Raw genomic sequence first — 13,100 nt, 5'->3', positions numbered from 1 at the left:
AATCACTTATAGAAACACATACTTATTCATACAGGAACTCTTTCAATCTCTCACTCTCACATATACTCACTTATATACACCAATAGTCACATATACTAGTTTAAAACATATGTAGTTACTCATAGAGACACTATTGAGACAGTCATTCACTCACTAACACACCCATGCACACACTCATCCACCCATACAGTCCTGCACACATGCTGTCTTCAACACATACAAACAGTGAGTCACTCATTCATGCACCTATGCACTACGTAATACCCCCCACCGAACCATACAGACACTCATACTGATACTCAAAAAACCAACTAATACCCTATATAGACACTCATGTAGCTACTCACCAACCCATGCAGCCACTTATACACAAAGTGAGAGACTGATACAGATATTTACACATTTAAACATTACTCACTAAGCCATGTATTCACTAAGATACACTTAATCAGTCAGTTATACAATCAATTTTTAAAAAACAAATCATCCATTTAAACACTTACATACCCATTTATTCTTCCATCGACCTTGAGATATACATATATAAAACATATGTAATTTTCAGAAAAACACACATTCACTGGATGATGTCATCAGTGATGTCATCAGTGATGTCATTTGAGATGTCATGAGTGATGTCATGAATGATGTCACTGATCATGTCATGAGTGATGTAATATGTGACGTCATCAGCAGTGCATTGCGGGCGCGCGAGTTATAGTTAGCTGAACTAACTATAATGGGGGAATTTCAATGGTTTTGTACGAGTGAAAAGTCCAGCTAACTATAACGCCCCTGAAACCTATGGTTTTTTCAGTGAATATATATATACGTATATACAACCAGAATCCCAAGGTCAAACCAAGCCGGGTAAAACACAGGCATAGACTTCGTTAAAGATGCAGAAAGTGAAATTTATTGCATTATCATGTCAGGATGACACGTTTCGACCTCAAGCCTGCGGCCTTGATCACATAGCGCGCTGCAGTTGTGACAGGGTATGTTAGACCCGGGATCCCTGGTTGGCTGAGGTAGGAACCTTAGGCCAAGTAGGGACCCGCGTTCCAACGTCAGGGAAGGGAAGGTCACCTTCTTAGATAGCCCCGCTCACCCCCTCGGTAGCTTGGCACGAGCAGCCAGACTTATCTTCAAGGCAAATGTGTAAAGTATTTGCAACCACGCTCACAACAACCCAATGAGGTTACCACAAATAGACTCCACACAAGTTTTATAAAAACAAGTATAAACTTTATAAAAAAAGATATACGATAAGACCACATGATATAAATCCAACATATGCGTATTTGTAATATTCCTCCTGGCCGGTTGTTAGGCCAGCTAGCCCTTGTAAGTTCTGGCGGTATTAATGAGCACTTCTAAACATTCTCCTGTAATCCTAATATCATGTTATACAGTTTGTAATGCTAGAATCAGGCATGTTTGCAATGTAAAAATACTGTAAGGCATAACACAGCAATCAGACACTCTGCAATGTAAAAAGACTGTAATGCGTAACGCAACAAGCAGGCACTTTGCAAGGTAAAATAATGCAATGCGTAATACAACCACCAGGTATGTCGTTATGCAGAAACAAGGCAATGCGTAATACTCTAACCAGATAATTCGTTATGCAGGAATAATACAATACGCAATACGCTAGTCAGGTAGTTCGTTATACAGAAACAATGCAATGCGTCATACGACAGTCAGGTAGTTTGTTATGCAGATAAAATGCCATGCGTCATACACTAATCAGGTAGTTCGTTATGCAGGAATAATGCAATGCTCTAATCAGGTACTCCGTTATGCAGAAATGATGCAATGAGTAATACGACAGTCAGGTACTCCGTTATGCAGAAATGGAATAATGCGTAATACACTCAGGCCCGATCACTGTGCCTTAGGTGGTCTCTCCCCCTCTCCTGACTTGCAGTCAGCCTCTAAACAGTTGCCCCCAACACGGGTACGATGTAATCAAAAAGTGCAGTCCCACACTCCGGCCCCTGTACTGCCACTCCCCTGGCAATAAGTGCCGCGATACGAGCTGAAGCAGAGGCTCGCGCTGCCGGAATGAGAGAGAGGCCGAGAGCGTCTTCCTCTGAGCCCGTGCCCTGCCCCAGAAGTCGACACACATTACCTGGAGGGCGCAAACTCACTCTCCTCTCCTCGTCCAGCGGCTGGGCCTCCAATGCAAACTTTGTGGATTGACAACGGCGGTCTCAGGCTGGCAACTCAGCTCCTCCGGAGATGCCGGTCCAGGCCACTACAGTTACGAAGATCTCAGGCTGCCACTGTCAGGATTGCCGAGCGCAGGACGAGGTGCTCAGGGTCTGCATCGGTGCGCATGCTCCGAGGTGATCGGAGTCGGTACCGGTGCGCATGCTCAGTGAACTACGAGACTGTTGAAAGGGCGGAACACGCAAGGACTCGGGGCTTCGCGTTCTAGTGTTTGCCCCGTTGTTGCGTATTCCGTTTCCTGTTTCCTGTAAACAGTTCTTGACTTTGGATTCTAGACGCCGTCCGAGGCGTTCCTTTGCTGGAGACTCTGTTCGGGTATCGAAGACTTCGTCTTGGCCATTCCTGTACCGGAACTTTGTGTATCTGAACTCAGTACTCGGCTCGCCTGCCTATCGGGCTTTCCCAAGGCTGGGGGAGCTAGCGGCTTTCCCGTTTGTTGTAATTGAGGCATTCCTCTACTTTACTTGTCCTGCCTCCCTCGACAGCCCCGCATACCCAGCGCTCCGCCCGCCTTTCCGGAGCTGTCTCCCGAGGGCCGGCCGGGTGTCTGGGGTGCTTTCCCTGCCCAACTGTTTTAAGCATACCCAGCGCTCCGCCCGCCTTTCCAGAGCTGTCTCCCGAGGGCCGGCCGGGTGTCTGGGGTGCCTTCCTTGCCCAGCTGTGAATTCCGCTTACCCTACTTTCCTCCATCCTGTCGTCATCTCCACTGGTGCTGCTCTCACCTGAATTGAGGTGGTCCCTGGGCCGCTCTGGAATTGGACTTCTGAGACTTACCTTAATTATCCCAGTGACCCAGGAGAACTCCGAAAAAAGGACATCACCTATTCACACTGCTTTCTGAGCTGTCTACGACTTGCACTACCGTGGAGCAGTGTATCGTCTGATCATCGCCCTGCTTGCATATCTGGTAACGGGGAAAAGCATGTAGTGGGGAAGGGGAGGCATTGAGAGATTAATGGTACTTGTATTTATTGTCTCTTATGTTCTAGTTTAGGAAAAACGTATAGAAGGCTTCTTCTCGGACTATCCTCTGCAAGCTTCCTACCCCTAACAGCAGATCTTAGGTATTCGGTATTTCTAGTTCTATCTTACAGTTGAATATCATTCCACTATTCTCTCTCCCTGTTTTCCTAACTCTGGCATTCCCTTTTAGAGACACAGCATCCAGGGCGTCCTACAGAGACCAAACTTCAATTGCGGTGTTACATCCCGAAAGAGCAGTGGACTATAGCTGTGGAGATATCTTCCCCTCTTACCTTGTTTTGTTTCCCTGTTTTCCCCTAGTACCTGTGCGCTCTAGGTTCTGATAGAGGCACCAGGTGCTGGTGGAAGGCAGGGGCCAGCTACGTCTTCTTCTGGAACTCCGTGGCGCTCCTGCAGAATCCTATTGGTAAGATCCTTACAGCCACAGAGCTCACGCACACAGCGTCGCTGAGTCTTCCTTAAGCTTCGGGTGCACGATCGCTGGGCACTCCACACACAGGTCTCAGGCTGCATGAAGATCACGTGCACAGCGTCGCTGAGACTCACTTTAACTCCGGTGCACACGTTAACAAGGCAAATCCTCGCTGAGGTCTGCCGGTGCACAACGCACCCACACACAGTGTTGATGAAACTCACTTGGATTCCGGTGCACACAATAACAAGGTCTCATGGTGCACAACGCACTCGCACACAGCGTCGATGAGACTCACTTGGATTCCGGTGCACACAATAACAAGGCAAATCCTCACGAAGGTCTCACGGTGCAAAACGCAACTGCACACAGCGTCGATGAGACTCACTTGGATTCCGGTGCAGATGATCACTGGACAATCTTCATAAAGGGGTTCAGGCTGCACGAAGCACACGCACACCGCGTCCCTGATCCTTGCTTGGACTCCAGGTGCCCGCGATCACAGGGCACGCCTTACGAGGGTATCAGGCTGCAACAGGCATGCAGACACAGCACGGTTGAGACTCTCATGGAAACTTTTGTGTTCCAGTGTTTCCGTAATAGGGAGCCAGTTCACCTCGGGCCCTTGGGGATAAGTTACTTCAGGACACAGCAAAGTCATTTCAAGCAGGGGGATACAACACACAGCAAAGTCCCTTTAGCCTTTCCTTGGTTAAAACCGCAAACTGCAGGCCAGCCCCAGAACACACAGCAAGTGTCTGTCCTATCCTTCAGGCTCTTCAGTTGTTTCTTCCTTGGCAAAGGTCCTCTTGACCACGAAGTAGCTCCAGTCTTGTTCACACTTGATCAAGCCATTCTCCAAAGTTCAGGGGCTTCAGCTCTGATAGTTATACCCCTCAATGGCTTTGAAGTCTTTGTTTTTCAGGGGGCACTGACCCCCGTTCAAACCAGTTATGGGTGCCTCCCTGCCAGTGACACCTTTCTTGCTTTGAATAGTGGGGATCTGGATTCTCAATCACTCAGCAGGAGACGGGCCAATTGTTTTATAGCAGCAACCCAGGCCTCTTCACCTCTAGGGGCTTCTCCCCCCTACACTCCAGATGCAGGTCAGTCTGTTGCTTTCTCACCTCCTACCCTGGGTCAAGACAGTCCCCAGATCCTATCGCTTTCAAATCCAGACAGTCAATCCACAGCCAGGCAGAAACACACAGAAATGTTAGAGCACAAAAACTCAGCAACTTCTAAAAGAGTGGCTTCTAAAAACACACAATGCAAAAACCACCTTCATAAAAATATGTGTTATTACATTGTGAGTTCAGGCATACTAAACTTCACCTTTCCATCTTAAGCCTTTGGGAGGATAGGCTGGAAAACATATTACGCAGCCTCCCCATTCTGTCCTATGGACAAGATGGCCTTTCAACACTGAAAAACAAAATGGAGATTATTTCACTGTCAAGACATGATACACACCTTAGTACATGTCCTACCTTTCACATGCACTGCAGCCTGTCCAGGGGGTGCCCTAGACCTACCATAGGGGTGTCTGATGCGCATAGAAAGGGAAAGGTAAGGTCTGGCAAGTGGGTGCACTTGTCAGAACACATGGCAGTTTAATACTGTGAGCAGGCACTGCAATCCAGGCCTGAGTTTGTTCCCTTTTTAAGGCTACTGTGTGGGTGACACAAATAGTGCTGCAGGCCCACTAATAGCATCCCTGGCACATATAGTGCACTTTACTAGGGACTTCACTAGTAAGGCAAACATACCAATCATGGACAACCAATTACCATTACACTTTATACAGGGAGCACTTGCACTTTGACACTGTTTAGTAGTGGCAAAGTGTCCAAAGTATCTAAGTTGGCAACACCATGTCAGAAAAAAGGTCTAGGGAGAAAGCAAAACGTTGAAGTCCTACCGGGTATATATAGGATAGGTAGTGATTCTTCTGTTTCTACAAGTGGTAAACATTTTTATGTTATGCTAACGACATGCTGAAAATCAGATGAGTCATATGCAAATGACTTCGTAGATGCCATGAAACAGACATGCAGCGGACATAGACAATAGACTAATGTGACACTACTTCCAACCGCAATACAAGAACAATGTAGAATACAAATCTAAAAAATGATACAATTAGATTTCTAAAAAGATATGTGAGACCTGTTCAAATTAAAACCATAGATCGTAATTGTAGCGGACATTTCTGGAAATAGCAAAGAAATATGTATAATGCTGGAATTGTGTAAACTCTGTGAGTCCTATGGTAGAAATACATGAATGAGCTGGAAACGCCGCGTGGAGACGAGTGTCACACAAAGTAATAGAAGTGGAACCCATAAAGATGCCCAAAAGTCATGCAGACTGGGGCCAGGCACACCGGGAAACTTCAAGAAAACTGAAAGCCTAGTTCTGCGGTGAGTCAAGGTCAGTGTGTGATACTATCTGCACAAATGTGCAATGTCTAGACAGCAATGAGAAAACCTAAGTTGAGACTGTCCGACGTAAAAAAGTGCTGCAATAAAAAACACTACCCAAAGAAATATCCATACGTAAGGAACTAAATGGGATAGGGACAAAAGGGAAAGTGCTGGAGTGCTGAATGTCTGTGGGGGAAAGTGCTCCACATCTGACAGGAATGTAAATTGCAATTCCTAATGGCGTGTTGGGTGTACGTCAAGTGTTATGGTGAGCTAAAGACAAACGAGAATAATGCCCTCCACTTTAAGCTGTGTTATAAAGCGCATGTGAGAAAGGCAGCACAGAGTCTGTGACCAGGCTCAAACCGGAACCCCCTAGTCACAAGTGTGGGATGCGCATGGAGGGAATTCAGTGAAGCAACATTAGAGAGATGCTACGGAGTCACTGCTCGTGCACAAAAGTGGTTGAACTCACACATGTTAATACATGCAAATCGCAGGCAAAACTCTGGTAGCAAGACATATGTAGAAATAACCTCACAGAAACGGATATGTTGTATAGAGATACAATGCTATGGGGTAAGGTACAAGTGGAAAAGGGTGACAAGTCTAACTGAGTAGCCACAGCGATGATTTGAGGAGTGACTGGTGGGTGCAGCACTCTAGTAAATCAACAGGAAATTGTGAAGGTCCTCACTCATGTGGAGCCCTGCGGGAACCTTGGTGTTGAGTTCGAGAATATACCTTGTTTGGAGTTGACAGAGTTGTTTCTCTCGGTTATCTCCCCGTCTGAGTGAGGGTACACAGTCAACAATGTATTACGTGAAATGATCGAGGTTATTGTTGTGGACTTCCTTAAAATGTCGTGCAACAGTGTACGTGGGGTCACTATTAACTATCGCCCTGAGGTGTTATAGGATGCGGAGATGTACCTGTAGTTTGGTGCTGCCCACGTACCTAAGGCCACATTTACATTCGAGTACATAAACTACATACTCAGTTCTGCAATTAAGTCTATGTTTGATGGTCAGAGGCTCCTCACGGAACATTGCAGTGATCTAGCTGACATTAACTCCAAATGTGCAGACCCTGCAACTGTCACATTTAAAGAACCCTTTAATGTCTGATAGATGAGTGGGGTGGTAGGGGATTCCAGTCTAGCCGTAAGGAATTCAACTGAGGGAATACCGATTAAGGTCAAAGCGGAGAATCAAATGGGATTTTTAATAATTGCTGCTACCCCACCTCCCGCCCTTCCAGAGGCTCTATTTACATGGAGGATGTAGTAACCAGTTGGGATTGCAGCAAGTAAATCAGGAGCAGAGTCATCGTTCAACCAAGTCTCAGTGAGCAAGAGTATATCCGGCTGCTCAGAGTCTAGCAGTGCAAAGATTTCCAGCTGCTGCTTTACCAGTGATCGTGTGTTAAGGTAGATCACGGTCAGCTGATTGGATGAAGTCTGATTATTGGATAGGAAAGGAGTGTTAGGAGTATTAGAAGTGTTAGGGAGAGAAGTTAGGAGTGAACCTGTTATCTCGGGAAAAATGTCTCTGGTGCAAAGAAGTCCCAGTGACTCACAGTTTGACAGAATAAGGGGAGGGTGGGGGGGGCCCTATATGAATGAAGTCGGACCAAATCTATGGAGGAGTATTTCCTCAGACCAGCAGGGGGACGTGCCCCGTGCCCCGGCCGGCCGCGGCCGGGCGCAGACGGGCGCAGACGGGCTTGCCTTCGGCGCGCAGACGGCGCGCCCGCTGCGCTCGCCCGCTGCGCGTCCGGCCGAGGCACATCCTTTATGGCAATGAGGGGGGGGCGTGGCCTCGCGGTGGTGGGCGTGGCCTCGCTTCAGGCTATGGCGGCGAAGGCAAGGTTTTTCCCGCGACAGCGTTGATCAGCTGTGCGGTGGGATCTAGAGCGAATATTCCAGAGAGGGAGAGTGCCCAAGGAAAATATAGCAGTAAGTGATGCCACAAAATAAAAGACAATATAATTTTAAAAAGCGCTAAGCTATCTCCCGGCTTCCGCCTCAGGAGCAATTTGTTTCAATCTCAACTATAACAATGTGCAAAGATTACCTCCCTTAAAACCTCTTTTCTGAGCGGACTGGACTGTGGGTCAATGCCCTACAGATCCCTTTGTCACACTAATGCACATGATTGGTGTGTATGAAAGAAAAACAAAATACGTCCAGGCAGCCTGGAACACATCGGTCTAGGTTCATAGCTTTCCCAATTACTTAACATTAGCTGGAGAAAACTGCTGTGAAACGCTGAAAAGGAACACTGTTTTAACCCCAAGATATTTCCTGAACAGCTGAAGCATATAATACTCAGACATCACACGCAGCTGGAGTTCACACAACCTCTTGTCAGTAAAATATATTGTGTTGTAGAACTGGTGAAGGGAAGCCGGGAATAATTAAAGAGCCGGAGAAGTCATTTTTCTTTGAGAATTTTTGAGGAAGGAAATAAGGTTCCATAACATGAATTATTAAATGCCTGTTTTGCAGCGCGTCAAACGTCAGCCTGAAGACTTTATACTAGTTTGTAATGTACGCTGGGGATGCTGTGCTCTCGAAGGGAAAACGTGCAATTGGCTATCTAATGAGATGTTTCGGAAATGTGATTACCAATAAGCATAATCTTCAATTCACTGTGACATTAAGCTCCTAATGGTTTGCATTGCATTCATTGGTGGTTAGTTATTTGTGAAATGGGGCAGGCAGCCAATGAACTGCAAGCGGCAGTCAGAGTGTGTGGACTGTAGTCGTGCATCATCATGCTTTGCTGATCCGAGCCTTTTTGAAGGGTCAACAACCATGGGGTGATTTATTACACCCTCCACAAGAACGCCCCAGCACTTTATACTTGAGAAGGAAGCACGGGGACACAACAATACAATACACATGTGAGAAGACAGACTTTTGGCCAAGAAAATGTACATATGTGTGTGTTGTAAATTGTTGCAGTAAAACACATCTAGAAGAGAAATGTAATAATCACCATGAATGATTAAAATGCTTAAACCAGTTTCTCTCTGCAGACGCAATTAGTCATCAGAGGAACTGGGCGTGTTACAGATATGAAAAGTTCGTCGTTTCTATCAAACACAAAAGAACAAAAAACGTTTGTACTGAAAGAAAACATATTTATCCCCATTACTGAAGATGGGTTGTTTCGCATTCATGCTAAAGCATCAAACGTTTTTGCTTATGCTTCATGTTAGTCAGTTTGCAAATCTGAGTCGTTTCTTTTGCATCTTTAAATGCATGGACAAACATAAAATGCAGGGAGACTCGTGAAAGAGGCAGTTAACCCCTTGTGTGCCCTTGACGGAACCACGCCGTCATGAGCCACGGGCACCGTGTGCTCATGACGGCGTGGTTCCGTGATGGAGCGGCCGCTCCTCCCACGCGGCTCGAATTCCCCGCCTGTGCGGGCGAATTAGAGAGTGGGCGGAGTCGTGACGGAACCACGCCGTCATGAGCCCAGCTCGCCCGTGACTCATGACGGCGCGGTTCCGTCATGAGCCCCGCGCCACCGTGCTGCCCCCAAACCCCCCCAGCGCTGCGGCGGAATTCGCGAAGGGGTTAAAGAACTGCGAGAAATGTCTTCAGGAAGAGTGGACCAGAAAGGGATGCGAACTGCCAATTCGACCTCTAATACTCACTGAAAAGTCAAATCACCTAACCAGCATCCAGGCCTTTTTTGGTAATGTGAGTGATACTAGCAAGTCTGATGGAAAACAATGGAGACCCTGAGAACAATGGACACGGTGACCAGACTGACATCTACCCTGCAAAAATATTTTCAAGACAACACTAAATTCAAGCACACCGTATGGCATCCCATAACTGAGACGCTTGTTACAGTGCAGAATCCCAGAGTCAGAAATAAACGAAAGAGTTGACATTTATTGTTTACAGTTTATTTGCAATCAGTAAACAAGCATTGGCAAAGCCAATAGGTCTCTGCAATGCCCGAGTTTTTGGCCTTGTCAATGCGGATGTCTTTTAGTCATGTTGTCTGGCAGCACATCTGCTGTTCAGCATCACTGATAGTTACTGAAAGTTCAGAATCACAGGATGTTGAGCTGACGCCGAGTCTCTTGGCCCCCCATGTTGAGTTTATTGTCCTGCCTCTCCTAACACAAAAAAGCACTATGACGTGGCCTGCGCTAGTCGCATCACAGTGTTTATTTCAGTGACTTTCAGCCATGATAAACAGCAGATGTGATGCTTGACACAATGGCTAGAAGACATTCACATTGACACGGCCAATAGCTCGGGCATTGCTAAGATCCATCGGCTTTGCCAATGATTGTTCGTTATTGACGGGGTCTTGCTGAACAAATGTGGAAATGATAGTGAGGAACAGTTGAGGAACTTGGAAGTGAAGTGACAATGTGGTGTAAAAGCCAGAGCTGCTGACAGGGGAACTGGGAACCAGGTTCGAATCTTGGGGTCGGCTGAACAGTTTGGGATTGATTCTGAGCAAATCACTTACGCTTTCCCCTGCTTACGACAATGAATGTGTCATTGTGTAATGTAACTGGTGAGCACTTAAAGCGCTCCAGTACCATTGGCTGTGTTAGCACTATGGCAAGAAGGAGTTTGGAACAAGCGATCCAATAACATCAGATCGTGCAAAAAGAAAAGTGTTGTTTGTGTTTTAACAAGTTTTTAAGAAATGCATTTGATTATGTACATGTGCCTGCATTTTATTGGTATGTGTGTTTGTGTACAAATGAGACTATGGCAAGACTAAGGAAGGAACAGACGCTCCAATACCACTGAATTGTGCAAAAAATAAAATAAATAAAAGCAGCAGTGATGAGGGAGGTAGTGGGGGGACACTCAATCTGGGAAGCAGGAGGGGATAGGGAGCTGGGCAAGCAACAATGGAGGAGGGTGAGAGGAATCAACAATGGAAGGGAAAAAAGTACCTTAATTGAAGCAGGATTTGCAACAACAAGCATTTGCAATGCAATTGGTCTCGCCTTTGGCAACTTATATGTATTTAGCTATGCAGCACATTAGCCTAGGTGCTGAAACATCTACTGTTCTTAACATGGAGAGAAAGTAAGCACCAAACTGCGTGAAATGCCAGGTATGGTAACACATGGAGAGAAATATTGCCTTTCAGTGGGAAGTGGTATAGTCCCAAGCTCTGTTTTTAATATAAAAGCAGGGCCTTCGGTGGTCATATCACTGAAAATACAAGATTTGAAGAAAAAAAAATGTTGTCTACGGGTGCTCGTGGACGACAATTTCTATGGACTGGACTGGAATCTAGAGAATGCTGAAGTGATTCTGGTATTTTACTGACTGCTACTTGTCGTTTTTATCAAGAAAGTTAAATAGAAGCAGTTGCCAGAAAAATTTAAAGAAGAAAGTCCCTCAGCAAAAAGCAATTCTGGTATTTTACTGACCTCTGTTGGTCGTTTTCTATCAAGACAGTTAAATAGAGGCAGTTGAACAGGAAATAAAGTCCCTAAGCGGAAGCAGACAAGTCCTAAGGCTGATCTCCAGAGCCCACAAAGTACATACACATATAAGTATATACTAAAGTATATACTAAAATATATACAACAGGTCTCGAATGCTTGACCTAAAAATGAATGTGTCATTGCGTAATGTAACAAGTTAGCACTTAAAGTGCTCCAATACCATCGAATCATGCAAATTTTTTTTTTAAAAAAACAAGTGGTTGTGTTTTAACAATTTAAATAAAAATGCATTTGTTTAGGTACACAAGCATTCATTTTAGTGGTATCTGTGTACGTGTGCAAGGAAGACTATGGCAAGACAGAGGACGGAACGAGCACAAGAAAAGCAGCAGTGATGAGGGAAGTAGTGGGGGGACAGGTCAAGCAGGGAAGCAGGAGAGAATGGGGAGATGGGCAAACGACGACAGGAGAGGGCAGTAGGAAGGAACTATGAAGGGGGAAAAACCTTAATTGAAACAGGGTCAGCGACAATAATGAATGTGTCATTAGGTAATGTAACTGGTGAGCACTTAAAGTGCTCCAATACCATCAGCTCATGTTTGCTCTATGGTAAGACAAAGAATGGAGCGAGAGCACCAATATCATCGGATTATGCAAAAAAACAACAACAAAAAGTGATATTCATGTTTAAATACATTTTTAAGAAATGTATTTCTTTATGTACATGCACATGCATTTTAGTGGTATGTGTGCAAGGGAGACGGCCTGAAAACACAAGTACTCCTATGGAGTGCTTGAAAACAAAGAAAAAAATATGTGCGCAAACCAAGAGCAATGTAAAGAGACATATTCTTTGTCCTTGCGCCATGGGAGGGACAAACACAGGCAGTGGGCCTTTCGCCCGCATACCATGAAGAATGGCATCAAAGAAAATGAGAGCGACGCTGAAGTTTACCAATGGTAGTAATGAGCAGCCTATAAGACCACAGATAGAACGCAACACGTCTCTTCGAGACAGAGCATGCGATGTCTAGGCAAGACCTAAAAAACAAAGTGGTTAGAATAGTGGGGCAATGGTTACCTAAATTCAAAGTATCCTCTAAACATGTGCTAAATCACCCAAAATGACAAGAAATTGGTTTAGCATTAGCACAGTTGTCCGGTAATTATTTCATTTTATTTACAAGAATTTAATTAACCTCTTCAATGCCTATGACGAGCTGGTCTCGTCATGGGCCGCGGTTGCGCTGTGCCCATGACGAGACCAGCTCGTCATAAACCCCGCCCGCTAATGAAAGCGCCGGCACAGGGCGGGGAAAGGGGCGGGCACTGAAGGGGTTAATAAAGAAAATCAAATATTTATCTATAAGAGCTAGTATAAGTGGTACGAACAAGAAACATCTTTAATTAAATTGCATGAAATCATCATTATTGTAATTAGATATTTAACATTTGTTTAGAGTTACAGGTATGCTTAGCCTTAGTATAAGGGTAAGAGTATGTTATTTTTTTTTTAAATACTTAAAAATAGCGTAATCCCCAAAAAATAAAACATGTTGTGAATACTGGATAGGGGCAGGCATTAGTGCTGT

The sequence above is a fragment of the Triturus cristatus genome, chromosome 7 (genome assembly GCF_964204655.1).
Source record: "Triturus cristatus chromosome 7, aTriCri1.1, whole genome shotgun sequence".
Classification (NCBI taxonomy): Eukaryota; Metazoa; Chordata; class Amphibia; order Caudata; family Salamandridae; genus Triturus; species Triturus cristatus.
The sequence above is the reverse complement of the archived record's forward strand: the minus strand, read 5'-3'. Positions refer to the sequence as shown.